Source organism: Lepidochelys olivacea, assembly GCF_965140295.1.
Source record: "Lepidochelys olivacea isolate rLepOli2 genome assembly, chromosome: 6".
NCBI lineage: Eukaryota > Metazoa > Chordata > Testudines > Cheloniidae > Lepidochelys > Lepidochelys olivacea.
In genome coordinates this window covers 61277609-61304399 of record NC_140416.1, presented here as the reverse complement: position 1 = coordinate 61304399, position 26791 = coordinate 61277609, and the positions used below count along the sequence as shown (strand labels likewise).

General features: G+C 42.0%; 1 protein-coding gene across 3 annotated transcripts in view; it reads right to left on the bottom strand.

Annotated features, from left to right (window-relative positions):
- SUSD6 (sushi domain containing 6) overlaps positions 1 to 26791 on the bottom strand; it is a 137759-nt gene that overhangs the window by 80864 nt on the left and 30104 nt on the right. Inside the window, exon 1 of one of the 3 annotated variants that reach the window (XM_084629897.1) lies at positions 25953 to 25972. The exons of the other annotated variants lie outside the window; for them this stretch is intronic. The gene's annotated coding sequence lies outside the window, so the exon portion shown is untranslated. Of the gene's footprint in view, positions 1 to 25952; positions 25973 to 26791 lie in introns of those variants that run through there. 3 annotated transcript variants of the gene reach the window in all.

Genomic DNA, 26791 nt, shown 5'->3' with positions numbered 1-26791 from the left:
GGTTTACTTGGTCCCGCTTCAGTGCAGGGGGCTGGATTTGATGATGACCTCTTAAAGTCCCTTCCAGCCCTACATTTTTATGATTCTATAAAGGAATAGCCTGATGACTGTGGCAATACAAAAAACCCACCTTCTAAAAAGAAGAAGACACAATAATCCTGCTTTGAGACTCACACCAACAAACCAGAATTGGGGGAAAGAGCAGCACAGGAATCAAGAAAACCTTCTCAAAGATTAAGAGCCTGTAATCTTCTACTCAGACATATTCAACTATAAATGGTAAAATATAGCCATTAGGGAATGACAATTCTGCCCCAAACCTGCTGGACAAGCCACAGCAAAGTCTCAAAAGAGGCAGATGATTAACACTAGATCTATGTAAAGGAATATTTGGGAAAGAGCCCCTTTTATAAAGTTTGATAAGCTTAATGCTAACTATTTACTCTGATGCAGATATCTATGTAAGAATGGTATCACCTAGTACAACAAAAGAGCTGTTAATATAGTTAAGATGGGGTTTCAAAAGTGCATAGCAACTACATGTTGATAAATTACTCAGAAATAGGGACTTTGATAATCTAGCCACAGAGGTCACTGTAGACATCTAGTGAAGTCATTTCTGAAGTTGTTTCATGTTTGTCTTTAAACTGGTAACATCACAGCTTGGGAAAATCCTAATTGTATGCAGCAGTGCCCAGATTTTCCATCCTCCCCCACAAGCAGTGAATAGGCTTTTATGCAAATCTGAAATTTCACACATGTTGAGATTTAGAACGTTTATTAGAAGTAGAATATTGGCAATAAAAAAGGTAGGGGTATACACCATCACTGGTTGATTAGACCTATTATCTTACATGTGGCCACTGAAGTGTATTAACTTGGAGGAACTAAGACCCCCACTCCTTTCAGCAAGATTTCTTTGTTTGCATTACATTGAACAAGCTGGCTATTACATAGAGAAATAATGAATTTGTTTTAGCTACAGAATCTTTTTCAGGCTGCATAAGAAAAGCCCTCCAAGTCTCCCCCACTGCCATTCCCCTCCTCCCCATCCCAATGGGAGTATCTCAGAAGAAATGACATTTCTTATCACATTTTCCATCCCTGGCACACGTATCACAATATTCTCATCAATACTTCTATGACTAATTTTTCTGATTCGCTATGTAAGTCTGTACAAAGGGAGAGACGCATATGGGAAGCCTTGGATATGTGCCAGAGGATGAACTCTTGCTGAAGACTAGTGTGCGCTTTGTTAAATAAAAAACAAGCAAATGATCCTGATTTCAGAAATATAATCTGATTTGCAACCATTTCCTCTGATCCTACTTCAGCAGGTTCTTCCAGTTCAAGACAAGGTTAGTTTTCAAAAACATTTATCAATTAAAAGTTCCTAACATGCAACAAAACGTGTAAGTACTAAAAAAAATAGATATAGATAGCGTTAAATATATGGATTCAGAGAACTGAAAAATAATGTGAAAGGCAGCTCTGGACATGTGTGCTCTTTCTGTCCCAAAGCATGTAAAGTATTTGGCACAGAGGCAAAAGTTATAGCACGAGACTGCTTAGGAACAGGTTAAAGAAAGCAGAGTTTGAGGTTAATGTTCAGTAAATATTTGACTCAGCTTTTCATTGCTGAAATGAGAATCACTGATATTAATTCAATATTTTTAAATACAGATTTAGAGAGACAGACATCCTACCCCAACCACTTTTCTCTTTAAATCCCTTAACTTGCTTTTCTTCTTCAAATTTTCAGCACTTTGTCCTCACCTTCAATATTCTACACAGGCTTCACCGCTGCCTACATTTCTACTTTCACTTCCTCTTACATTTCCCCACCCCATTCACCTCCTTATCTTAAATACCCCATCTTGACACATACAGTTTCACTCCTTGCATGTGAGGAAGAGCCCTTCATCTTCCCCAAATCCTTCTACAAAATCCATTTTTCATGACACTTCCTAAAATGAGCTCATCCACAAGGTTTCCAAGCCTTCCCAGGGCTGAATAACTAACTGCTTCAAGAATCATACAGGAGTTGGTAAGGTTTGCAAGTATGGGCTTTCTGCAATTTGCAAGGCCCTGTGCACAGTTCCAGCTCTAGAAAATTATCTACTAGTTTACAACACTCACCATCCACTTCTTATTTTATGCTAACAATTTAAGGAGACTTAATTTGGACTGATTTGGTTCCTCTGCATGGAGCCTGCAATCTCTACTACATGGTATCTTCTGGAGCTTGACTACTGGGTTTCCTGAAACCCATATGAAATTCAGTTTATGTACCTCAAAGATGAAGGGCTGAGTCCTTCCTAACAGAGGACACCTCCTCACTTACTCTACATTCCATCGTTTAAAAAAAAAAACAAACAGTTTATGGCTCCAGTCATTTATTTCCTGCACATCAGACTGCTAAGTGATGCTGCAGCATGTATTTGGGCTCTTATGTGAATGCCTATCTAAAGCAATCTATCATCATCATCCTATGTCTGCTCTACCTTACTAAGCTGGAACAGCAACTCATGGGTTCATATCAGAATGAACCAACACTTAGACTGGGAGGGGGAATACAAAAAGAAGCAATTGCTTATGTGCAAAAAACATCCCCACCCCCTCAGAACAACATTTCTCCAGAATATAAAATGATGCAGATTTGTGAATAGAGATTAAATTCACCACACACACAAAAAGCAGAAGGAAGGTGGAAGACTCAGATATATATTAAGAAACCAAGTTTGAGGAGGCCAACAGAGACAGTCACACAAAGGAGAACATCTTTGACCGGGAGCCTGGATCCAGAATCTACTATCCAGTTACTACACTCTATCAAAAGGATGCTTCAGATCCACATCCCAAACAGCTCCTTCATCCAATCTGACATGAATTGTAATGTACACATTTAGAAATTCACACCAATAACCTACAATACCAGAGCTGCTGTTGCGATAGCCCTCTGCAGACAGGACATGAGGAAAGAAACAAAGAAGAGCCATTCAACAAAGCAAAATAAAATAAAATACACACAGAGAAACATCTGCTAGTTTCACCAGGAATGCCATATGGTACATTCTGAGGATGACTCAATTCAAATTTAGAGAAGTGACCTATTTTGCTTTTAAAGATAAAAAGAAATGTCAATCCCCTTTCCTCTGACCCCAGCATTACCACCGCAAAATTAGTATCTGGCTTGATGAAGAACCAATGTTGCCAACACCCTAGCCAAGGCACTAAAGCTAGGAGCCCTTTTCATGAGATGATGCTAGAGTAAGGGGGATCAGAATACTCACTTCAAAATTTTCATTAGCTCTAACAGAAGGTTTGTTTTACCCACAGTGCTCTTAATGCTGCTGCACTGAACAACTAGTTTTGCTATGAGCCAATTACAGTGGAACCGTTCAGCACACACACACGCACACAAAGCATCTGGCACAAGTTGGATGGTTGCAACGCTAAATCTTAAACGTATCCACTCTCCAGTCAGGCTGCAATTCCTAAATCAGCAATACACAGAATCGGAACCAGTGCAGCAAGTCTAGAAATGAGAGTTCAGATACAAACTTGATATAAATTAAAAGGAAGCCAACGGCGCAGAATCTATCAAATTCCAAAACACTGATACATCCCCGAGATGGAGCTAGAATTTGATGCAGGCTTGAAGCAGGCATAAAAGTTCCTGAACAATCCCTTCTGGTCTTAAAAAATAATCTCCTTATGTGAGTACATCAGTGAATTCAGTTTGTTCAGGGAAGAGGCTCCAACAGCTAGTGATGGTCTCCTCATACTTATGAAGGCTTCTAAAAAAGATCAAGATTAACATGCAAATCAATTCACTTTTCATAACAATTCCCCCTGCATTTCTTGCCATATTTGTCAATTCTTTATTTCTTCCCAGCTTAAATTCCTATTCACTCTGTAAAACTGAAGTGCTCAAGTCGTGAATTTGGTTTTCCAAGACAGGAGGGCGATCGTGAAGAGGATTAGTAGGATTTCACAGCAGCACAAGCTGAGAGAGGGAATTCCTATTCCAAACAACTACGGTGGCTGAAGTAAAACAGAAGAGGACTGGCCAAGTCAACTTCTGTCAGCGTTGTACACCCCCCCCCCCCCAATGCCTCTCACATACCCTAATGTAAGAGCCCCCGTTTAAACAGCTGCAGTCAAAATCCAAAACATTCTCTCTTCCCTTTAAAGTTTACACTATTTAACATATCTAGTATTCGTTCAAAACAGATTTGTACACAGGACATATACTTCTAGCCCTGTATTAATTTCATACTTGCAGAAGGGAGATTGGGCAAGAAGCCCAAATGCTTCAAAGTCCAAAAATCAGTCCTCCTGCTGTCCCCATACCAAGAGTAACCAATGAACTATTTTAGCAATGCCAGGCATTTGCTTACAGAAGGGTACAATCAACAAAGACTCTTGGGTACCAAGCACAGCTTTAACCTGGACCACCTTCCTCTGAGCTGCCCAGATGCTTGGTTTTGTGATGCTGCCAAGGTTGTTCCTGCTTATGTGTGCACAGCAAGAAGTGAGAAGGGTTGCCCTATGGAAGAAAGACAGCAATTGGGTAGGATCAGGGGCATCACAGCCAAACACCGTTTGGGGTGGGGGACCCAAACAAACGTGCAAAAAAATCTGACATCAGAACTTCATCACAAAAGTATTTATTAAGGAAGGGGGTGTCAATATTCTCATTTTGAAATTACAGGATCATCTTTACCCTTTAAAGAAACCAACTTTTGATGACAAGCCACATTTATGTGGTATGTTAGCTAAAAAACGAAAAACAAGTTTTGTTTTTTCTTTTCAGATTTGGTGGGGGAGTATAGGAGGGGGGCTCTGTTTCACTTACCACTGTTTTCAACCAGTGAAAGCTCTGTTAGAGGAGACATATGCTGACCCAACAGAAGTAGAGAGAGAAAAAGATAGATTGTATTTCTATGAGGGTTGGCCAATCGAGGTGGCAGTAGCCCAATGGAAACTGAAAATTGGTCCAAAGGTCCCCACTTGAAGTTTTTTTTTTTTGCCTTCTCCCACTCTGGGTTCACATGCACAGCTGTACGTTAGCCGTATACAGGAGCTTCCATGACAGAAAGCAAAATTACCAATGCTCTGGAAAGTAAATCTTACAGGAAATTCAGATCTCTCACATACAAGCAGATTTTTTATTACTGGTGAAGGCATCAAAGGTAGAATTAAGCTGTGTTTTCATATCCCAAGGAGATAAGTTTGTGGTACTGACACAGTTAGAAAGGTCACAGCTCGACTTTAACCAAGAACATTTGAGCTGGAAGCCACTGAGTAAGACTACACATTGAACTCCACAATATAAATTCCTACAGTCACTTTTCTGCTTGTAATCATATTTTAACCTGCACATGGCTCACACTGACACAGAGCCTCATGACTCCCCTCTGGGGAGCAGGATGACTGTTGGGGAAATAAATGTGAAGCCCGTACTTCACAGCAAGGGATCTGGGGCAACCAATCCACTTAATCTTGCCTGAATTCACAAATGCCCTTCAGACATCCTTTGGGCCACAGTTTTCCCCTCACATCTAGACAGTCACACTCTGAACTCTTGTCAGGCCTCAACCCAAAATAGGGTCAAGGCAGGTTTGCACTTAGATGGGAGACCTTTATCAGTATGTCTACACTGCAACATAATCCCGTGCTTGAACCTGCCTAACCCCCATTCGGTCTACATTGCAATTGCACTAAGTCAGGGCTGGAGGATCCAAACTTAAGTCAAGTTGGGACTTAGGGTCTGAGCCATTGTTTTAATTAGTGAATGCCTGTAAAGTGATCTGAAATCCTTAGATGGCAAGTATTTACACACTCCTGCTAATGTCCAATTATGTTCCATGTGAGAGGAAACCATTCTGTTCTGCACAGTCAAACATTTAAGAGGATGTGGCTGGTTCTCTGATTTTTGGACAATTGATTCCCACATTGGGCTTTCATGAAAGCAGAGACAGATCCATCCTGGGATTTTAAGTTATTTCACATCTTTGTTCTTTGACTTGAATACCAGAAAATCCATACCTAGCAAGATCCTATAATTTTATCCTGTAATTTCTGTTTCAGGGAAACCATCCTTGCACACCTGTATTTGAGGTAAAGCAGACAGACTGTATTTCATCTGGTATAGCAAAATCTGTACCTGTACAGCCTGGAACACCCTTGACAGTTAAATGGTTCGTTCCAGAGGCCTACACTGGGTGAACAGAATTTGTAATTAAAAGGTAGGGAGAGGTCTCTCTCCTCTCCCTAATGTATTCCTAGAGTCTTCTTCATAAGCAGCACTGAATTACGATTTTTAAAACCCGAGAAGCAGCACTGCATTTCTGTTGTGGCATTTGTTTTGGATTGATATTTAAACAACTGAAAAGTTCTATGTCTAGTTATAGCTCAGCTAGTCTATGCAAAAAACAAAAAATACCCACATATATTACATAAACTATTATCACCACTTTGAGGCTCACATTCCCTTCCAACAGAATCTAAAGCAAATAAAACCACTTGGTAAACTTAATTCCTGACTGGCTGATTACTCTTGGGTGCTTGAAAGAAAGTTCCCAATTAGGCCTACCTTTCAAAGCATGAATTTTATAGCTACAAAATGGTTTATTATAGGATTATCCACAAGATTTCCAATGCCATTTCACACCCAGGAGAGCCAGTCTAGAACCCCGGGCCAAATTCTGGCCACATTCCACAACTAAAAACTCTTTTGCTTCTCAGTTGTTCAGCTGTTAGTTTATGTCTGCACCTAATAAGACCATGAACAAATACAAAACTAGCAGAATTTACTATAAAGGTTTCTTTATATTAAGAATTCAGACAGCATTAAATATCTGATCACTCTTGAAAAGTCACAGCAGCATAATAAATAAAAATAGGGAGGGAGGGACACAACCATTTCTTTGCAATTTACCTTTCATCTATAGTTCACCAGTTCAAATCTTACTCAAGATTTTTAGTAGAGACTGAAATTGTTACCATCTGATGTATGTTTCATTTCACACAGACCATGCCTTTATAGAGTTAATTTTTTATGGCATCCACCGCCTCCCAAAATTTAAACAAATTACCATTGGACAAATTAAACAAATCTCACCAGCTAACTAAGCCTCCCAAAATCTCTACTCCCTCAACTTGTTGATAAATCTCTTCTACAAAAGATGCCTTAGTAAATAAGCTACACTGACACTTTCTGAATACAGCAAGACATAGGCCCTGATCAAAATTTCAAGGGCCAGATCTACTCTACGCACTTACTTCAGCATAACAACGTCACTCAGGGGTGTGAAAAATCCACACCCCGAGTGACAATCATACCGACCTTAACCCCTCCCCCTGGTGTCCAGCGCTATGTCAGCAGGACAGCTTCTCCCACCAACATAGCTACCGCCTCTCATAGAGATGGAGTTATTCAGCTGATGGGAGAGCTCTCTCCCACTGGCTTAGAGCATCACCACCAGAATTGTTACTGCAGCACACCTGCATCAGTGCAAGCTTGTAGTGTAGACCTGCCCAAAGGAAAAGATTTCCAGATCAGGTGATATCAGTCCAGCTTTCCATTACTGCTGACAGCTGCACCATTCTGTATCATGCAGGTCCATACAAACTGTGGGTTACTTTTGTCCCCGCCCTCTGCCCAACCCCACACATCCAGGCGGTTTCTAGATCTTGCTAATAGAAATGGCTGACATTTTTCAAAAACCTGCAAAGTTTCCATTAAAAACTTTTGCACAAGTGAATCTCACACCCCGGTGCCCAGTGCGGGAAAGGTTGCCATTTTCTAACCAGCTCTACTTGTACTTTTCTTTCTTCACATGTTTCTCAGATCTAAATGTTACTTTCTGCACACACTGCTGAAGACCATTGTCATCTCCTGCTTCCATTATTGCAAGCTCCTTTTCTCTGGCCTTCCCCACATCTTCTGCTTCAGTCCAACAAAATGAAAAGGAGTACTTGTGGCACCTTAGAGACTAACCAATTTATTTGAGCATAAGCTTTTGTGAGCTACAGCTCACTTCATTGGATGCATACTGTGGAAAGTATAGAATATCTTTTTATACACACAAAGCATGAAAAAATGGGTGTTTATCACTACAAAGGTTCTCTCTCCCCCCACCCCACTCTCCTGCTGGTAATAGCTTATCTAAAGTGATCACTCTCCTTACAATGTGTATGATAATCAAGGTGGGCCATTTCCAGCACAAATCCAGAGTTTAACAAGAACGTCTGGGGGGGGGGGGGGGGGGGGAGGAAAAAACAACGGGAAATAGGTTACCTTGCATAATGCAAAATATAGCTTCTAAGGTCAACTTTTTGCCTGTTCTGTCACCCCCTCTTCAAATCCCTACACCTATGATCCCTTTTCCAACGCATCAAAGTGAAGTTTGTCAACCCTCACAGCCCTTTGTTCCCCGCTTACTTATCTGCTCCCCTTAGCCACACATGCCCATTCTGCCAATGATGCTGGCACTAGCCATCCCTCTAACTCCTTCTTCCACAGCCACCCATATACACGGAATGCCCTCCCCAAACTGATCTGTAAAGCAACTCCCTACCTCTTCCATCCCTCAATAGTTTATATACTTTTTTTCAGGTTTCAGAGTAACAGCCGTGTTAGTCTGTATTCGCAAAAAGAAAAGGAGTACTTGTGGCACCTTAGAGACTAACCAATTTATCTGAGCATAAGCTTTTGTGAGCTACAGCTCACTTCATCGGATGCGTACTTTTTCTCTTTCCTCACTCTTAGCTTTCATATTACCGGCCTATCATTGGAAACTTTTGCCGTTTCCTGTGGACGGTCATTAGCACATTGTGGGTGATGCCATAACAACCACAAAGCGCCATGGAAACTGAACTACCCTCTCAACCCTGAAGACTATCTTTACGAATCGGGGGAAGCACATTGGTGGCGTGTGCGTACACATGCGTGAGTGCAGACAAATTACAATACTGGATCAAACCAGAAGTCCATCTAGTCCAGTATTCTCCAACCATCACAAGATATCCATAGGAAAGTGCAAGGAATGCCGCAGAAAGCAATTATGAAATAAGCACAGCACAGAAGGAGGCTTACATTTTGGTGCCCACACACTACATTTTTTGAAGACCAATGGATGACCTCAATCTCATCTTTCACTAACACTGTAAAATTAACATTCAAAATAATTTTATCAGTATCAGATTCCTCTGGATGTTGGGACAGTTGCAAATTTCCCAACACATCTGAAAGACTGGATATCAGCATCTCTTCTATTTAGGACATATCTGTCTTTTCCAAAGATATCACAGCACCAGCTCTCCATGAACTGGAAACTAAGGGTCAAATTCTGATCTCAGTCATAGGTGTAAATCTAGAGTAGCTCCATTGAAATCAATGGGTCTTCCTACAGAATGCAGGGTGGGGGAGGGGGCCACAGGCACATGGGAGGGTCACGTGAATGTAATGCTAATGTAAGCGTCAGATTGACAGCCCTGCAGGCTGGTACGGTCACAGAACAGGTACAGCAGGCAACACAGGCTTCCCCACACACCTGCCTCAAGCCTCACCTGAAGGAACAGGTCAGTCTGCATAACTCGTTCAACCCTTGGCCTTTTTACTCACACTCCAAGATGAACAAATACATCCCAGTTTTGACAGATCAGTGAAGTGGACAAGTGTCTAGTTGCCAGTACAGTCCAACTTCCCACCTTCTCACAAACACATTGTGTAAAAGATCACGAAGAGCAATACCTTTGCCACTATCAATCTGTACTGGATTCTAACCTGCAACACTATATCCCATTACCAGTTGCCTAGACCCATCCACTCCCCAGAACAGCAAGTGTATGTTTTGAGAGAGCACGCACACGCACACACACACACGCTACAGGTAAATCTAGTTGAGCGTTACAGCAAAAAAAAGAGAAAGTTGCAGCACACGAAGAACCGACAAGCTCACAGTTTCAGTTAATGAAAGGAGAGGTCCTGGCACACAATACTTTCATTCACATAAAGTTGCTTGCAATGCGAAAACATAAGTCATATATCCTTTTACAATAAAAGTTGTTCAGAACCATTGAATAACTTATCTAATAGCTTAAAATCAGTAAAAATTACACTGGTTCCATTACACTGGGTATATACATCTATCATGGCCATTGCAAACAGCTTTACATATGCACATGTCCTTCCACTCAAACCAGGGACTGGCTTGGGATTTACATGAATTTTTATCTGTTTTTTGGCTCACAACAAGAACTTAACCAGCCAGTCATTCTTTGCCTAAGGAAACAGGCAGGTGAAATCTCCCCTGGGCACCAAACAGGCAATTTCTTTTGACTAATTTATATTAGTTTTAAAAGTCATCCCAAAATAGCCCCTGGTACTCCCTCTCATGTGCTGCATGTCCCAGCACTTCATTTTGAAAAGAGAATGCTGCCATGAAAATAAAAAACAAATCTACACAGAGGAGTGGAGATTTAAAATAGGGTTCTCCAATTTCTTCACATCCCAGAACAGAGAGAGAGAGTCCTAAAAGTAATGTAAATTTTCCTGCTTTAAACTGATAGTTACAGTAGATTACTGGGACACAACACACTTATTGAAGGCATAGGTCAAAGAGCCTTACTGGAAACTTCAAATAGAATTGTCTCAGAGATGCTTCTGCTTATGTACCATATTTCCCTGTATTCTCTCCTCTTTCCTTATTACCCACAAGATATTTTGTTTCTGAAGAGTTCAACTGCTCCCCATTACTTGAAATCATGATCCTCCATTTGAAAGATAATTAGTTGTGGAATTGTTTAGAATCTCTTCAATCAAAGCTTAAAACTTTAGGTGGGACAGCTGGAGATGTAGTCTTTCACACATGAAAAATCCAGTTTTCAAACACCATTGTCCCTCATAATTAACACACCCAGAGGAAGAGGAATAGCTATAAGGTGGTAATATTTCAGAATAATTGCTTCTAATTACAAAAAAACCACTAATGGAATGCTAAAAATTACTCAATATAAATAGGTGAAGTACAAGATATACCTTCTCTAAAAAAGTGCCATGCACATACCAGTTGAGAATAAAAAAAGAATACACACACACACACTTACTAGTTTTTATTTTCAAGTTACCATGGGACTGGGCATTTTCTGGGGTTTAATGATGGGCTGGGGATAACTGCCTTCACCTAGGCCATTAAGATAGCCTATCATTTAATCCATACTAAATGCAGTACTCCACAATTAATTATTACCAGTGTTTTTCAAAGGTATCTAAAAAGTGTCAGCTGAGCCAAAGGGGTGAGGGGGAAGCTATTCATTCTGTTTAGCATTGCCCTTGAATTTCCTACTCACTCCTACCACCTCTGCAGTGGCAGCCACATCATCAGATGTTAATGCTGGTCATCAATAAGTCTTGGAACTCTGGGGAAGTTCCAAAAGACTGGAAGAAAGCTAGTGTCGTACCAATTTTTTTTTTTTTTTTAATTTAGGGTAAATGGGATGACCTGGGTAATTAACGGCCTGTCAGCCTGTTATCGATCACAGCCAAGATAATGGAGCAGCTGATATAGGACTCGATTAATAAAGAATTAAATGAGGGTAATGAAATTAATGCAAACCAACATGGGTTTAAGGAGAATAGATCCTCTCAAACCAAACTTCATTTTTTTTTTTTAAATGAGATTACAAGTTTGGTTGATAAAGGTAACAGAGTAGACATAATATACTTGGATTTCTGTAAGGCATTTGGCTGGGTACCAAACAATGTTTTAATTAAAAAACTAGAATATAAAATTAACATGGCACATATTAATGGATTAAAAGCAGGCTAACTGATAGGTCTCAAATGTAACTGTAAACAGGTAATTGTCACTGAGCATGTCACTAGGTGTGTTTCCAGTTGGGTCCCACAGATTATCGGCTTTATGCTATTTAACATTATCGATGATGATTGTATATTTTTTCCCCAGGTCATTGATAAAGATTGCAGATGACAAAGACTGGGGGAATAGTAAATAATGAAGAGGACAGGTCACTGATTAAGATATATCTGAGTCATTTAGTAAACTGGTTTCAGAGTAGCAGCCGTGTTAGTCTGTATCTGCAAAAAGAAAAGGAGTACTTGTGGCACCTTAGAGGCTAACAATTGTATTTGAGCATAAGCTTTCGTGAGCTACAGCTCACTTCACCGGATGCAAGCAAACTGGGTGCAAGCAAACAATCCAGGTTTGAATAAGGCTAAAAGTAAATGCATATTCTAGGAACAAAGAACATCGGTTATACTTACAGGATGGGGGACTCTTTCAGAGTCACTGCTTCCCAGGATAAAGACTTGGAGGAAGTGGTGGATAACAGCTGAACATGAGTTCCCAGTGTGAGGCTGTGGCCAACATAGCTAATGCTCTCTTGGAATGTATAAACAGGCGAATCTTGAGTAGGAGTAGAAAGATTTTTACCTCTATATATGGCACTGGTGCAACTGCTGCTGAACTCTGTGTCCAGTTCTAGTGCCCACAATTGGAGAAGGTTCAGGGAAGAGCCATGAGACTGACCAAAGAATTAGAAAAACAGCCTTATAGCAATGGATTGCACTCTTTGAGTCTATTTGGCTTAAAGTGAAAGTTAAGGGGTGACTTGATTACAGTTTAAGTATCTACAGCGGGGGACAAATATTTAATAATTGGCTCTTCAATCTAGCAATAACATGACCCAATGGCTGAAAGTTGAAGCTAGATATATTCAGACTGGAAATAAGGCATTAATTTTTAACACAGAGTAATTAACCATTGGAACAATTTGCCAAGGGTTGTAGTGATGATTTTTAAATCAAGACTAGATGTTTTCCTAAAAAAAACTCTGCTCTAGGAATTATTGTGGGGAAGTTCTCTGGTGTGTGTCACACAGGATGCCAGAGTAGATGATCACAGTGGTCCCTTCTGGCCTTGGAACATATGAAGGTGTGTGGGGGGGGAAGAGGTAGAAAGATTTGCAATCAACTCCTACCCCCCTTCCTCAACAAGTTAATCCACAGAAATGATAAACACAGATAAAAACAAGGCAAAGCTATTAAAAGATAAGATGGAGAGGAAAATAATCAGATCATTTCAGTCTATATTGGAATGCCTTGTATTAAGTACATCTTCAGTCTTCTCCTTTCCTTCCCAGCCAGAAATGTAACTTACAGGTAGGGCCCTTTATTTTCAGTTTTAATTTTATTTAATTTTTCCCTAGATTTTTTCATCTAGATATTTGCCTAGTTTTATAACAAAAACAGATAAAAATCAGTGCAAAAAAACTACTACAATAAAAGCTCTTTTATCCAGCACTTCACAAACCAGCAAGATCTGTAAACTGGCATTTCTGAACTGCACTAAAAGTCCAGTTTATTGTGTGGTTGGTGCGGGGCCGGCAGGGGGCTGAGGCACGGGAAGGGGCTTGGGGCAGAGGTGTAGGAGGGACACTCACCTCCAGCAGCTCCCCATCACTTTGCCTCCGTACTGCCTCCCCAAGCGCTGACCCCATTCACCGGGAACCGCAGCCAATGGGAGCTGCGGGGGGCGACGCCTGCAGACAAAGGCAGCATGCCCACTTGCAGAGCCACCTGGCCACGCCTCCACCAGGAGCAGCAGGGACGGGGAGCCACTGGAGGTGAGTGTCCCACCCCATCCAGCACCCCAAGCCCCCTCACATGCCCCAACCCCCTGCCCCAAGCTCCCTCCCGGACCCAATGCCCCACAGCCCCTCTCACGCCCCCTTTTAGCGCCATCACCACCCTGCACTCCAAATCCCTCCCTCTGAGTTAACCGGTATTTTTAATTTACTAGCACCCCCCCTTTCCCCAGCATGTCAGTTAAAAAAGCTTTTACTGTAATAATTTTTCTGGGTAAATATCAGGGTTTATTTTGGTGGATGGAAAGATTGGGGGGGAGGGAGTATTCAGTAGATTAATTCTTTGAATTCCGTTCATCAATGTGGTTTGCTGCAGAACTTAAAACAGTACAACGCCACCTCTGAGTTTAAGACAACGATAGATCTCTAATCCCCAAATAAAACTTTTCATTTGAATAAATCATTTACTGTTGTAGACTTAGAACTATTAGCTTACAAATATTTACATTTAATAATTGAGGCACATTATTTGCAGCGCATACACTCAACTTCATCCTTTTCTCCTGTTTTAATTTTTTTTAAAAACCCTTGTGAATATTTTGTGTTCTGAAACACACTCTGATACAGATTTTCATTTTCTTCCCATTTTAGTGTCTCAAATCTTTGAACAATTATCTGCTAATAGCTTGAAATGTGTAAGTGGTGGGTGAGAGATTCATCACTACGTTCAGATGCGCACACACTTCAGAGATTGCATGCACGCCTGTTTGTTTATTGTGTGTATCTTTTAGACTAATACATAGCCTTACTTCAATAGGCAGCTGTGATACACACAGACTAATGTATTATTGTTTATATATATAAAAACAATATCTCATCATACAATATATTTTACTGTTCTAATAAAACAAGTTAGTTTTTATATATTCAAATGACACAAAAGTAGGGTGAAAAAAATCAGAAAAAACTGAAGAACACTTTCTGTAAAACCTGGGAATTTTTCGGTAAAAATCAGTTTAAACTGAAAACAAAAGGGCTTACTTACAGGTAAAGGATGGTTTAGTTGACTCATTTTAAATGTTAAATTATATTCAAAGTGTTCCTCATTGTATGTCTACGCTTCAGGTTCCACTGTTGACTGCTATGCATTTTCTCTTGGGGGCGGGGAGAAAAAAACCCCAATAATTGCAGCAAGTTAAAATATCAGGATGTCCTATCACACTTGTGCACATCCATTCTGTAAAGCCAAGAGCTACAATAAAACTTCCATAGCACATAGGTCTAGTTACCTTGGTGTGGTCTCTTAAAGGGTAATAAAAGTTTAGAACTCTCACCTTCTGTTGTTCACTCTGGCCAAAGCAAGCAGTAGGCGAAGGGAGAGGAGGAGGGAGGGAAGTTACTTTTGTTTGAGTTTCATCTACTCACATACCTGCATTTTTCAGTTACATGTTCCAACACATAGCAGGAGATACCACTATACTGAATTCTAAACCTAACATGTCTCTCACCTGAGAGCCACTTCTAGTTATAGCTGTCTCCAAAATATTTTTTAAAATTATATTAAAAAAATTCAAAAGTATCAACATGACCTAGAAGCACAAGTCCCACTGATAGTCCATGAGATCTGTGTTCCTAAATCACATAGTTGCTTTTGAAAATCTCACCAGAAGACAATGAAGAATCCAACAAGAGATCTAAAAGCTCAAGTTAGAGCAGTGGTTCTCAACCAGGGGTATACACACGTACCCCATGGGGTATGCAGAGGTGTTCCAGGAGGTACATCAACTCATCTAGATATTTGCCTCGTTTTACTGTTATGTTGGATCATATTAAAGAAGTTCTGTATTAAAATCACAAATAAGTTTGATTCCCCATAATTAGTAATACCCTGGAATTTAAACCAAGAGGTCTCTTTGTTGTACCAATAAAATAAAAACCAGCAGGATCTTATTAAAGGGAAAAAGGCAAAATACCACATTTATTGTGAATACAGAAAGAATCATAGTAAGCAGTTAGTTATAGCTATAACATTCCATTCAATCTCATATTTATTTACATATTCATTCATTCATACAAACACACACACACACACACACACACCCAGGTTCTGCAAGGTTGTTATCATAGTTACCAGCCTTAGAGTTGCTCATGCCAAGCCACTGGCCAGGTGGCCTGGACATGAGGAGGGAGCAGGGCCTTGTCAGATGCTCATCTGATGCTCCTGGAAGTTGGTTTGCAGAATCAGACCCCAAAGTTCTCACTTTTTAGAGTCTATTTTTATAGGAATTTCTTCCTATGCCAGTCTATGGGAATTGCTTCATCATGCTGTTGCTGAATCAATCAGCAGATAGCACATTCCTGACGGCTCCAAGATGTTATCTTGTTCTTTGGTTCTCCCATTCTTGAGGCTGTTGGGTGGATTCCAGTCTGCCCTCCGGGGCGGGGGGGGGGTCCTCTGGTTATTTCCACTTGACGCCTTCTTCAGCCGATGGACACTGGATTCTTAGGCTGGCACCTCCCTGATCATTCAGTTATTATCCACACCAAGCATCCATCCACATACATCCTCTATCTCTATTTTAATCACAATTGTTAATACAACAAAAGTGCGGGGAGTCTCTGGGTGCTGTTTCTGTTGTTAGAGTATTGCTTTGAGTCTCTCTCTCTGTGTGAATTGCTTTGAGAACAGACTCTGTCTTCGAATGTACTAACACAATTAGCAGCTTGCAAGTTTCACACATAGAGGGAGAGAAACAGTACCAAAAACCAAGAGACCTCTTAATTAGTAATACCCTGGAATTTAAACTCTGGGGAATCAAACTCATTTGTGATTTTAATACAGAACTTCTTTAATATGATCCAACATCTTGGTCTCTTATTTTTACTGTCTCTCTCCCTCTGTGTGAAACTTGCAAGCTGCTAATTGTGTTAGTACAGATTTAATAATTTTATTAAGATGATGTTGAAGTAAAAAGAAAATGGTAGAGTTTAAGCATAGTTTCTGGTTATCAGGGAATAAGGTACAGATTATCAAAGGGTGCGAAATTCGGTTTAGGAACGGGTGGCGTAACGAATACATAATCTGCAATCTCCCCAATTGGGGGTAAAAGTTTAACATGTCAAAGTACACACATTGAGATATGGGGGTATGTTGTCCATATAATGGCTATGTTCGGGTGTGGAGTATAATGAGTGGATATCATGATGAGGATGGATTTACCCTCATTTGGTGGGATTTAATGTTCAGTGAGTTTATGGTTCCAGTTCATATGGTCCAATGGAAAAAGTCTCTCAGTCCCTTTCCCATAGTTGATGCACATTGTCGTACCAGCTCACACCTCCTGGTACGGTCGGTGGCCGGTGATGTGTTCGATGTAGATGTCCCTGGATCATCGGATGGTGTCCGAGACCATGAGGCGCTGCAAGAGCCGTGCGTAGCGTCGACCGATCCCACAGGTCCACAGCACAGGCTCGTTGCAGGGGTCCCAAGCGCCCAGGGCTCCGACGATCAGGGCATCCATCTGCACCTTGGGCTTCACAAAAGGTCAGGGTCCTGTTCTCAAAGGAGACCGTGACGTCGATGAGGATGATCTTTTTCTGGGCCTCGTCGGTGACTACCACGTCAGGTTGCAACTGGCTGTCAATACCGGGGGATGGCGCAGTTCATGGCGACCTCCCCAGGTGCAGTGCGATGGCTTTCACCAGGCAGTTCTGGATGGCATTGTGGCGCAGCTGCCGGGCTCTGGAGCGGGGCTTGCAGCTGCACAGGACATGGGGCAGGGTCTTGTTGGAATAGCCGCACTTCCTGCAACGCTTGTCTCGGTTCCCGTGACGGACGGCTCCGTTGAACTGGACGCAGTTGAGCCGGGCACGGTGGATGAACCGCCAGTTGGCGAAACGGGTGAAGCCGCCCCTGGCGAGGAAGTGGTTGCTGGCATCCCACTTGCTGGTCAGTTCGAAGGCTTTACCCTGGTCCGGTTTACGCTTCAGGGTTTCTATGTACAGCGATCCTGCAAGATCTCCCTGATGGTGTCCTCGGGTGTCTGCCGGACACGGAAACCCACTGGCGTGCCAAGGTGCTGGAATGCCTGCCCCTCTGCCAGGGGGATGATGGGCTCGCCCTGGATCTGTAACCCTGTCGTCTGTACAGAGTCCCTTTTGCTGCCGTCAATGTGGAGAGTTGCGCACTTCTCTGCACTGAAGTGGAGCCCCATCCAATCGACAGCTCGACTGGTGGCATCTAGCATACTTTGGAGGTTCTCTGGGTCGTCTGCGGTCAGGACCAGATCATCCATGTAAATCAGGACGCTCAGCCTCTCACTGTGGAGGTTGAAGCCATCTGTGCCATTGGAGATCGCTCGCAGCAACGGGTCCATGGCAAGGTTAAAGATGATGGGGCTCAGGAGACAGCCCTGCTTAACTCCGCTCCGGATTGGGATCTTGGCGGTCTCCCCTTCGACCGAGCGAGTGGTGGTGCTGCATCCCTTGTACACCTCTCGGATCACACGAAGGAAGTTCTCTGGCATCCCAAACTCCTGGAGCGCGGCAAAGATGTGGCGGTGGGGCATGGACCCAAAGGCATTAGCCAGGTCAAGCCATGCTACCGTTCACTGCCTCTGTGCCCTTCTGGCCATTTCGATGGTGGTTTGGAGGACAAAACTGTGTTCATGGCAGCCCTCACAGGACATGAAGCCTTTCTGGATGGAGCTGATGGCTCCCCCGCTCACCGACCACTCCGTGATCCTCTATGCCAGGCAGCTGGCATAGAGCTTGTACATCGTGGAGCAGAGGGAGATAGGCCTCCAGTTGCTGGGGCCATCCCGCTCACCCTTCTTCTACACCAGTACTGTCATGGCCTTCTTCCAGGAACTGGGAGTCCAGCAGAATCGCTTGCACTGGTTGAAGAGCGTGGGGAGGACCAGGCAGCCAGGATCTCGCTTTTACAGGAGGCTGTAGGGGATGCGGTCTCTCTCAGGAGCTGTGTGTTTTTTGTTTTTGAGAGTCTGGCCATCACTTCCTTGGGCATATAGTCAGTTTCCAGGGCACCTGCTTTGTCGACACGGGGCAGGGGGTGGAGGCACTCTGGGCACTGTGCATCATTCTGGGCTATGCAGTCAAATACCTCCTTGAAGTAGCTGTAGAGACGCTCAGATGCGATCATGCAGTAGGGTGAGGGCCAGTCTAGGATCTCCCTCATGGCCTTGGAGTGGTTTGCCCAGTAAAGCTTTTGGATCCTTGAAGCCGCTGCTGGATCATAGTGGAGGCTGGCATCCCTATTTCTGGCTCCCCTGGTGGTGGTGGTGGTGGTGGTGGTGTGGTTTGGAGCAGGCGTTCTCCTGGTTCGAACTTCTCCCATCTAAGACAGGGTGTCAAGGTTCCTTCCCCACTCTGAACTCTAGGGTACAGATGTGGGGACCTGCATGAAAACGTCCTAAGCTTACTTTTACCAGCTTAGGTTAAAACTTCCCCAAGGTACAAACTATATCACCCTTTGCCCTTGGACTTTTGCTGCCACCACCAAACGTTTAACCGGTTACTGGGAAAGAGTTGCTTGGAAATGTATTTTCCCCCAAAATCCTCCCAAACCTTGCACCCCCACTTCCTGGGGAAGGTTTGGTAAAAATCCTCACCAATTTGCATAGGTGAACACAGACCCAAACCCTTGGATCTTAAGAACAATTAAAAAGCATTCAGTTTCTGAAAAGAAGAATTTTAAAAGAAGTAAAAAGAATCTCCTCTGTAAAATCAGGATGGTAAATACCTTACAGGGTAATTAGATTCAAAACAGAGAATCCCTCTAGGCAAAACCTTAAGTTACAAAAAGACACAAAGATAGGAATATCCATTCCTTTCAGCACAGCTTATTTCCTCATCCATTTAAAGAAATCATAATCTAACACATATCTAGCTAGATTACTTACTAAGTTTTAAGACTCCATTCCTGTTCTGTCCCCGGCAAAAGCATCACCCAGACAGACCGAGACCCTTTGTTTCTCCCCCCCCTCCAGCTTTGAAAGCATCTTGTCTCCTCATTGGTCATTTTGGTCAGCTGCCGGCGAGGTTATCCTAGCTTCTTAACCCTTTACAGGTGAAAGGGTTTTTCCTCTGGCCAGGAGGGATTTTAAAGGTGTTGACCCTTCCCTTTATATTTATGACACAGGGTCTGTTCTCAAAGCAATACTTTATAACAGAAACAGCACACACAGAGACTCCCGGCCCTTTTGTTGTATTTATCTCGCTTTGTAAACAATTGTGATTAAACATAGAGACAGGATGTATGTAGATGGATGGTTGGTGTGGATAAGAACTGAATGATCAGAGAGTGCCAGCCTAAGAATCCAGTGTCCATCAGCCGAAGAAGGCGTCAAGTGGAAACAACCAGAGGATCCCCGGAGGGCAGACTATAATCGACCCAATAGCCTCAAGGATGGGAGAACCAAAGAACAAGACAACATCTGGCAGCACAGAGCCATCAGGAATGTGCCATCTGCTGATTGATTCAGCAACAGCATGATGAAGCAATTCCCATAGACAGGCATAGGAATAAATTCCTATAAAAATGGACTCTAGAAAGTGAGAACTTTGGGGTCTGATTCTGCAAAACAACTTCCAGGAGCATCAGATGAGCATCTGACAAGGTCCTGCTCCCTCCTCATGTCCAAGCCATCTGGCCAGTGGCTTGGCACGAGCAACTCTAAGGCTGGTAACTATGATAGCAACCTTGCAGAACCGTGTGAGTGTGAGAATAATTATGAAATTGAATGGAATGTTATAGCTATAACTGCTTACTATGATTCTTTCTGTATTCACAATGAATGTGGCATTTTGTCTTTTCCCCTTTAATAAGATCCTGCTGGTTTTTATTTTATTGGTGTAACATTAAAACAGGCTACATAAAAAGCACTAGCAAAGTTAGCACAAACTAAAATTTCATACAGACAATGACTTGTTTATACTGCTCAACATACTATACACTGAAATTAAAGTACAATATTTCTATTCCAGTTATTTTATAATTATATGTAAAAATGAGAATGTAAGCACCAGGGAGAAGTAAAAAGCAGGCACGCATAGGCTGTGAATACATAAGGGATAAGAATCAGAGGAGCAGCCATGTTAGTCTATATCCACAAAAACAACGAGGAGTCCAGTGGCACCTTAAAGACTAACAGATTTATTTGGGCATAAGCTTTTGTGAGTAAAAAACCCACTTCTTCAGATGCATGGAGTGAAAGTTACAGATGTAGGCATAAATATAAACTGACACATGAAGAGAAGGGAGTTACCTTACAAGTGGAGAATCAGTGCTGACAGGGCCAATTCAGTCAGGGTGAATGTGGTCCACGAGTAGTCCACTCTGATTGAATTGGCCCTGTCAACACTGGCAACTCCCTTCTCTTTGTGTGTCAGTATATTTATGCCTGCAGCTGTAATTTTCTACTCCATGCATCTGAAGAAGTGGGCTTTTACCCACGAAAGCTTATGCCCAAAAAAATCTGTTAGTCTTTAAGGTGCCACTGGACTCCTCGTTGCTTTTATAAGGGATAAGAGTGTACATTTGCATAGAATGGAACCTATCGCTGAACGAGTAGTAGAAATTGTTACATAAAGTAACTGGGGAACATGAACTATGGAGGTACATTTTAGATGCAGACCTGTGTCACAGAATTCAGCACTCAATTTCAAATTCCCTCAGCAAGTTTTCTGGAGGGGCAAAGAGTAAATCTAGAGGTACACATGAAGATACTTGAAATATATTTAAATAGCAAATATTAAAATGAAAGATTATGGGCTAATGATTTGGAAAATATCATTGAGATACAAACCGTTGCAATCTCCCTCCGAAATAGACATTGAAGGGTAAAATTTTCAAGAGCACTTAAGGCCCACCAAAAAGTCCACGGGACTTAAGTGCTCTTGAAGATTTGACCCAAAACTGCTGGACTATACTTCCAATCGCTTTAAAAAGATGAAGAAAAAATCCCCAATCACTTTAGAAAGCTTTTAATCATGCAGCACCAAAACATCTACACTCTTTCAAAACGGAGTAAGAGGACCAGACGTTTAACAGTGACTTGCAAAAGGAAAAAAAATTAGGCTTGTGCCTTTTTCTATTTCTGGAAGGTGGATAAAGGAGGCCCAAAGAGCACAAAACCAAAAAAACCAACCTTGCCTTCAAAATACAAGTCTTCTCTACCTTGAAAGATCCGATGGTGAACAGGGAACTATTGCAACGGATACATCATGAGACACAAAAGTGAAAGATGAGCTATGGAGAAGAGAAGACTTTTTAACTCTGGCTGTTTAAAAACTTATTTTTGTTACTACATATTTAACCCCAATGCCTTTGGAACATTCTGAAGCACACAAGACCCCCAAATCAGTCCTCAAGCAAAACCAAGGAACACAAAACTTGATGTGACTGAGATTAAGGCCACCAGGGTCTCCTTTATTCATCAAGAGCAATCACAAAGGAAGTAGCCCCTTCCCCTAATCTGTTAAAAAGCCTCTGCGGGTCACTTAAGAAGCTTGTGCAATTTTTAATAGGCTCTGCTGAAGTGAAACCAGCGCACAGCCCATGAGGTAATCTCCATTGTGGCCTTGTACTCATTAAACAGGCATTAACTTTTGGCAATGCAGATCTTCTACAGTGCTGTTCCGGCAATATCGTGAAGCAGCAGTGCTAGAGTATCCCAAAAGCTCTTGCCTTCTCCTTTATCTCTTGCACTATGCACTTCTCACCCCCCTTCCCCACAAGAGAACAGCTGCTTTGAGGTGTATTATGTTGTATATCTTCTGTGAAAAGGTCTTGTATATGGCAGCTTGATCATAGAGGGTCTATACACCGGCAGATAGAACAGTGTGGAATTTATCCAATGTCAGAGCAATGCTTGGACATTTCTTTGTGTTCTCTGCTTTTAAAGAAAAATATCCCAATCTACTTTCACAGAAAGAATAGTATTTTGTCTACAAAAGAGTTACTCGTGAAGTGATGCAACACTGTGGAAAGACTGTTAAATTTTGAGTCAGTTTCTCTTCTTTGGAAAAAAAACAAATATACCCTGAAGCAGCACAGATTGCTAACTAGCCAGTTTAAGTATTTTTCATAGCACGTCAATTTTCTTCTGCTTTTTACCTTTTGGATTACTGGACAGCCACATCTAACATGTGTATTTCTTTATACAGTTTTTCCATCTAAGCAAGCTTCAGGGTATTGGTGTGCTTGTCTAATCTGACATACAACAATCACTTTTCTTAAACAGGTATTTTGTTTAAGTGGGCTCCACAGTCTAATGGAAATTGACAGCTCTCTCACTATAATTACATTAGCACATGCTTTAATTTAATACCTATTTTTCAAAGAGTTTTGAAGATGCAAGTCACCAATAAAAAAAATCAGAAACTATACTTTGAAAAAAAATCAAAGCTCAGATACTTCATTTATTTGCACATTTAAAATACTGCATAGAAACAGTAACAGCTTTCATGGCAAGCCAGCCTGAAACAGTTTAAAACCCTTCAGAGTCACATCACAAAGCACAAATTATCTTGTTGAAAGAGACATAAACCTTACTTAAGAGTAAGAACCTCACTGTGCAGCCCTGATACACAGGACCACAACATAAAGAAATTAAGGCTATGTCTACACTGTAGCTGGGAGGTGCAGTTCCCGACAGATAGACTCATTGGTTCAGCTCAAGCTAGCGCACTAAAAATTGCACTTGTGGCTGTTGCAGCGTTGGCAGTGGCTCAGGCTACTCACCCAAATCGAAGCCTGCCTGACCCCTTGGATCCAATCTCGAATGCACTGCCCAAGGTACCATCAGTGCCACAACATCCACAAGGCTATTTTTAGCATGCTAGTTCCAACTGAGCTAGCGCAAGTCCATCCATCCATGATGGGAATCACACCTTCCAGCTGCAATGCAGCCATCCCCTACATCTACGTTACTAAGAGTATTGCAAAAGAAAAAATATTCTAGTTCAAATTTTCACCATCTATTTACCTTAGCCCCAAAATATGTGAGACACAAAAACCAAAACTAAATTTGGTTACTTTTGCTTCCTATCTATATTCAATTTCACTTCATCCTCCTAAAGTGGTTTAAATGCGGTTTTGTAAACTAAAAAACAAAAAAGAAAAAAGTGATGCAGTGAAAGCGTTTAGATGCTCAAATACATTAGGATTTTATAAAACTTAAGATGGGGAGCTAAAACTAGTTAGTCTACTTCCTTCATTAGGGATTACCTTAAAATGGTGCACTGCAAGTCCAACTGCCTCTTTAAAAAGTGGACTTTTTCTACCAAGCTTGCAGCCAATGTTAATGTAAACTAAGAGCTTCACAAGGAACTCAGACTGAAGTGGATGTCTTCTGACGTACAAGTGCTTCCAGAAGCAAATTTCACTTCACTGTGCCCTATCAGCTTTGTCTTGTGTACAAGGTTATTGTCAGAGAGGTGATGGCCAAGTAATACCACTACATTCCACTTATGCACACTTGCATTAGGGAAGAGGATTTACTGGTGGATGGGCTGGTTTCCAGGATAGAAATCCCCCTTGAGGAATTACTGAAGTGGCATGAGACACACTGATCCTTTCTGCAGTGAATAAGGTTCTCAGTGCTATACTTTGCTTCCAGAGCCTGGCCATCTTTCACACTTGTGAAGTGAAAGGTGCAGGCAATGGGGCGGACAAAGAGACAGGAGTCACTTCACATCTAACTTCTGAGACTATATGTTTTCAGAAAGCCCCTTAGTTAATACTGCTGCATTGCACAACAAATCCTATTGATTACAGCTAAACAGGCCAGGCTTCCACTGCCATCTGGCTGGCCCTCTTTGGGAGGGACTCTCACTTCCTAGACAATGCAGGGTATCAAGACACATGGTCTGGCATGGAGCAAAGAGGTAAAACTCAAAGCATGTTTAAAGTGTTACTGCCAACTGATTTTTGTTACTAGCAATGCTAGGTTAATTCTGAAACTACAGGACTATTTGTGTTCTGTGCAAATATCCTGTTTGAGGACTGCAGCACAAAGGCAGATGAACAACACTAACAGCTTCCTGTTTTTACTCATGCTTTTATTCAACCAACAGCGGCCAAGTTAGCAGGTTCCACTTCTCGGTGCACAGGCGAGTCTACTTCCTGTAGAAGTAAACTTCACAAAGCTGTTCCCTACTTAAGAATGATTCCACAACTGCTCCGCACACAAGTCTTCCACTGAAGTCAAAGGGAATTCTACTTGTGAAGCTGCTATAGAATCAGAACCAATGCTACAGGCCTTGCAAACAGACACAATGAAAAGCGAACAAAAACACATGGCATATTTAAGAGTTACTCACCCACCACAAGTTCTAGTACAGCGGCCAGTTACATTAGTATAAATCCAAAGTAATTCCATCTATATCCAGAATTACTTCAAGATCTGAATGTGAGAGAGACTAGAATTTAACTCTATATGTTTAAAAAGCGGAACTTGACATTTACAACCAGCATTTATTCAGCCAGCCGTGACAACACCCATGAGTTTTTAAAAGGGATCTGCAATGTGTGAAAGATCTCCTAAATAACTTACCAGAAGCACCTTGACTGCATTTATTTGGCTAGATATGGGAAAATCTGTATAGAGCTTTTTCCTTGACTTTATTATGCTTATATTGTTCCCCCCGCCCATACTGAGATGTGTGCTTTTCTTTAAATATAGGCTTTTAAAAGAGTAACAAATAAGAATGTCAGTGCCCTGCTGTCACAGGCTGGCTGATAATTTAAGGGGAGTTGGACCCAACCTCACCTGTGAGTGGTCAATTACTTCCCCAGCTGAGACTGATCAGCTAGAAACATATTTAAAAGCCAGCAAGTAGGCCAGTCAGGAGAGAGCTGGAGGGGGTAGGACAGTTCCTGCAGTAGACTCTTGGGTAGTGGGAAAGAGCTACAGGAAACAAGTTGGCTCCTGTGGCAGGCCATTGCTCTCAGAAAAGTGGCCCATAGAGAAGATAGGCCCCTGCAGCAGACCCTGGGTTATGGGGAGGGGACAGCTGATGTGCTGTTCTAATTCTGTATTCTATAGAAACAAAGCTGAAGCCCTGAGAAAAAGACCTGAAGCAAACGGAGGCAGTGATGTCAGCCCTTTCTGGGTTGAGGGAACAGGCCAGAAGCCCACACCTGCCTTCTCACAAGAACCACAGAGGCCACAGTGATGGATGTAGTATAAATACAAAGAGATTTAAGGAGGAATGATGCAACATGAACAACTACGAACACACACAGAACCCTGGGTTTGTTGTTGGAGGATCACACAGCTGAGAAAGAGGTTATTAATAGCATAGTATCTTACTTTTTGGAGAGCTGAAAAGATTCTCAGGGTTAGGAGAAACAGTTGAACGTTGGGACTGGATTGCTCATGGGAGACGGAGCCTTTCACTTCTAAATCACCATGCTGAATGCAAGACAAGCTCCTAGTGATCAAAAGAGTTACTATTATCTGCTGTTCAGTGGCCTACATGAAATAAGGCATCAGTCTTAGTCCCGTTCTGAGCCAGCATCACATGCCACAACTGACATTAGACATCATGTTTCAGAGTAACAGCCATGTTAGTCTGTATTCGCAAAAAGAAAAGGAGTACTTGTGGCACCTTAGAGACTAAGCTTATGCTCAAATAAATTAAACATCATCTGTGTCAGTCTCAGCAGAGAGACAAAGAACTGAATGGCTCATGGAGACTCTCCCTCGAAGTGATCCCTCAGGCCAGGGCTGAGTCACACTGATGAGCATGCAAGGGAGGTGGGGGTCATAGTGGAACTTTGTGCTACAACTGTTCTGTGGTCAGAAAACTTCTGGCTCAGTACCTTTCAACAACACTAAATTCACTTTAAAAAAAAATTTGTATACAAAATATTTCGAGGATACGTTCATTTTGGCAGTGGCCTTTTAAATAAAAGTCTCAATTTCCTTGTCATAAACCAGGTTTTCTTCAGTTGGAAGTATTGTAACCCTTCTGCCCGTCAGAGTTGGCAGCAACAAGGGCCGGGTTCAATATCTAGGGGTTCCATTCCAATAACACAATGCAAACCGGCTCGAGCCCCCACCCAGTGACCTGGGACAAATATATACCACCCCCGCTGGGCACCTCCAAGAGGCAATACTTCCCCTCTCGCAAGCACATAGTCTGAGTG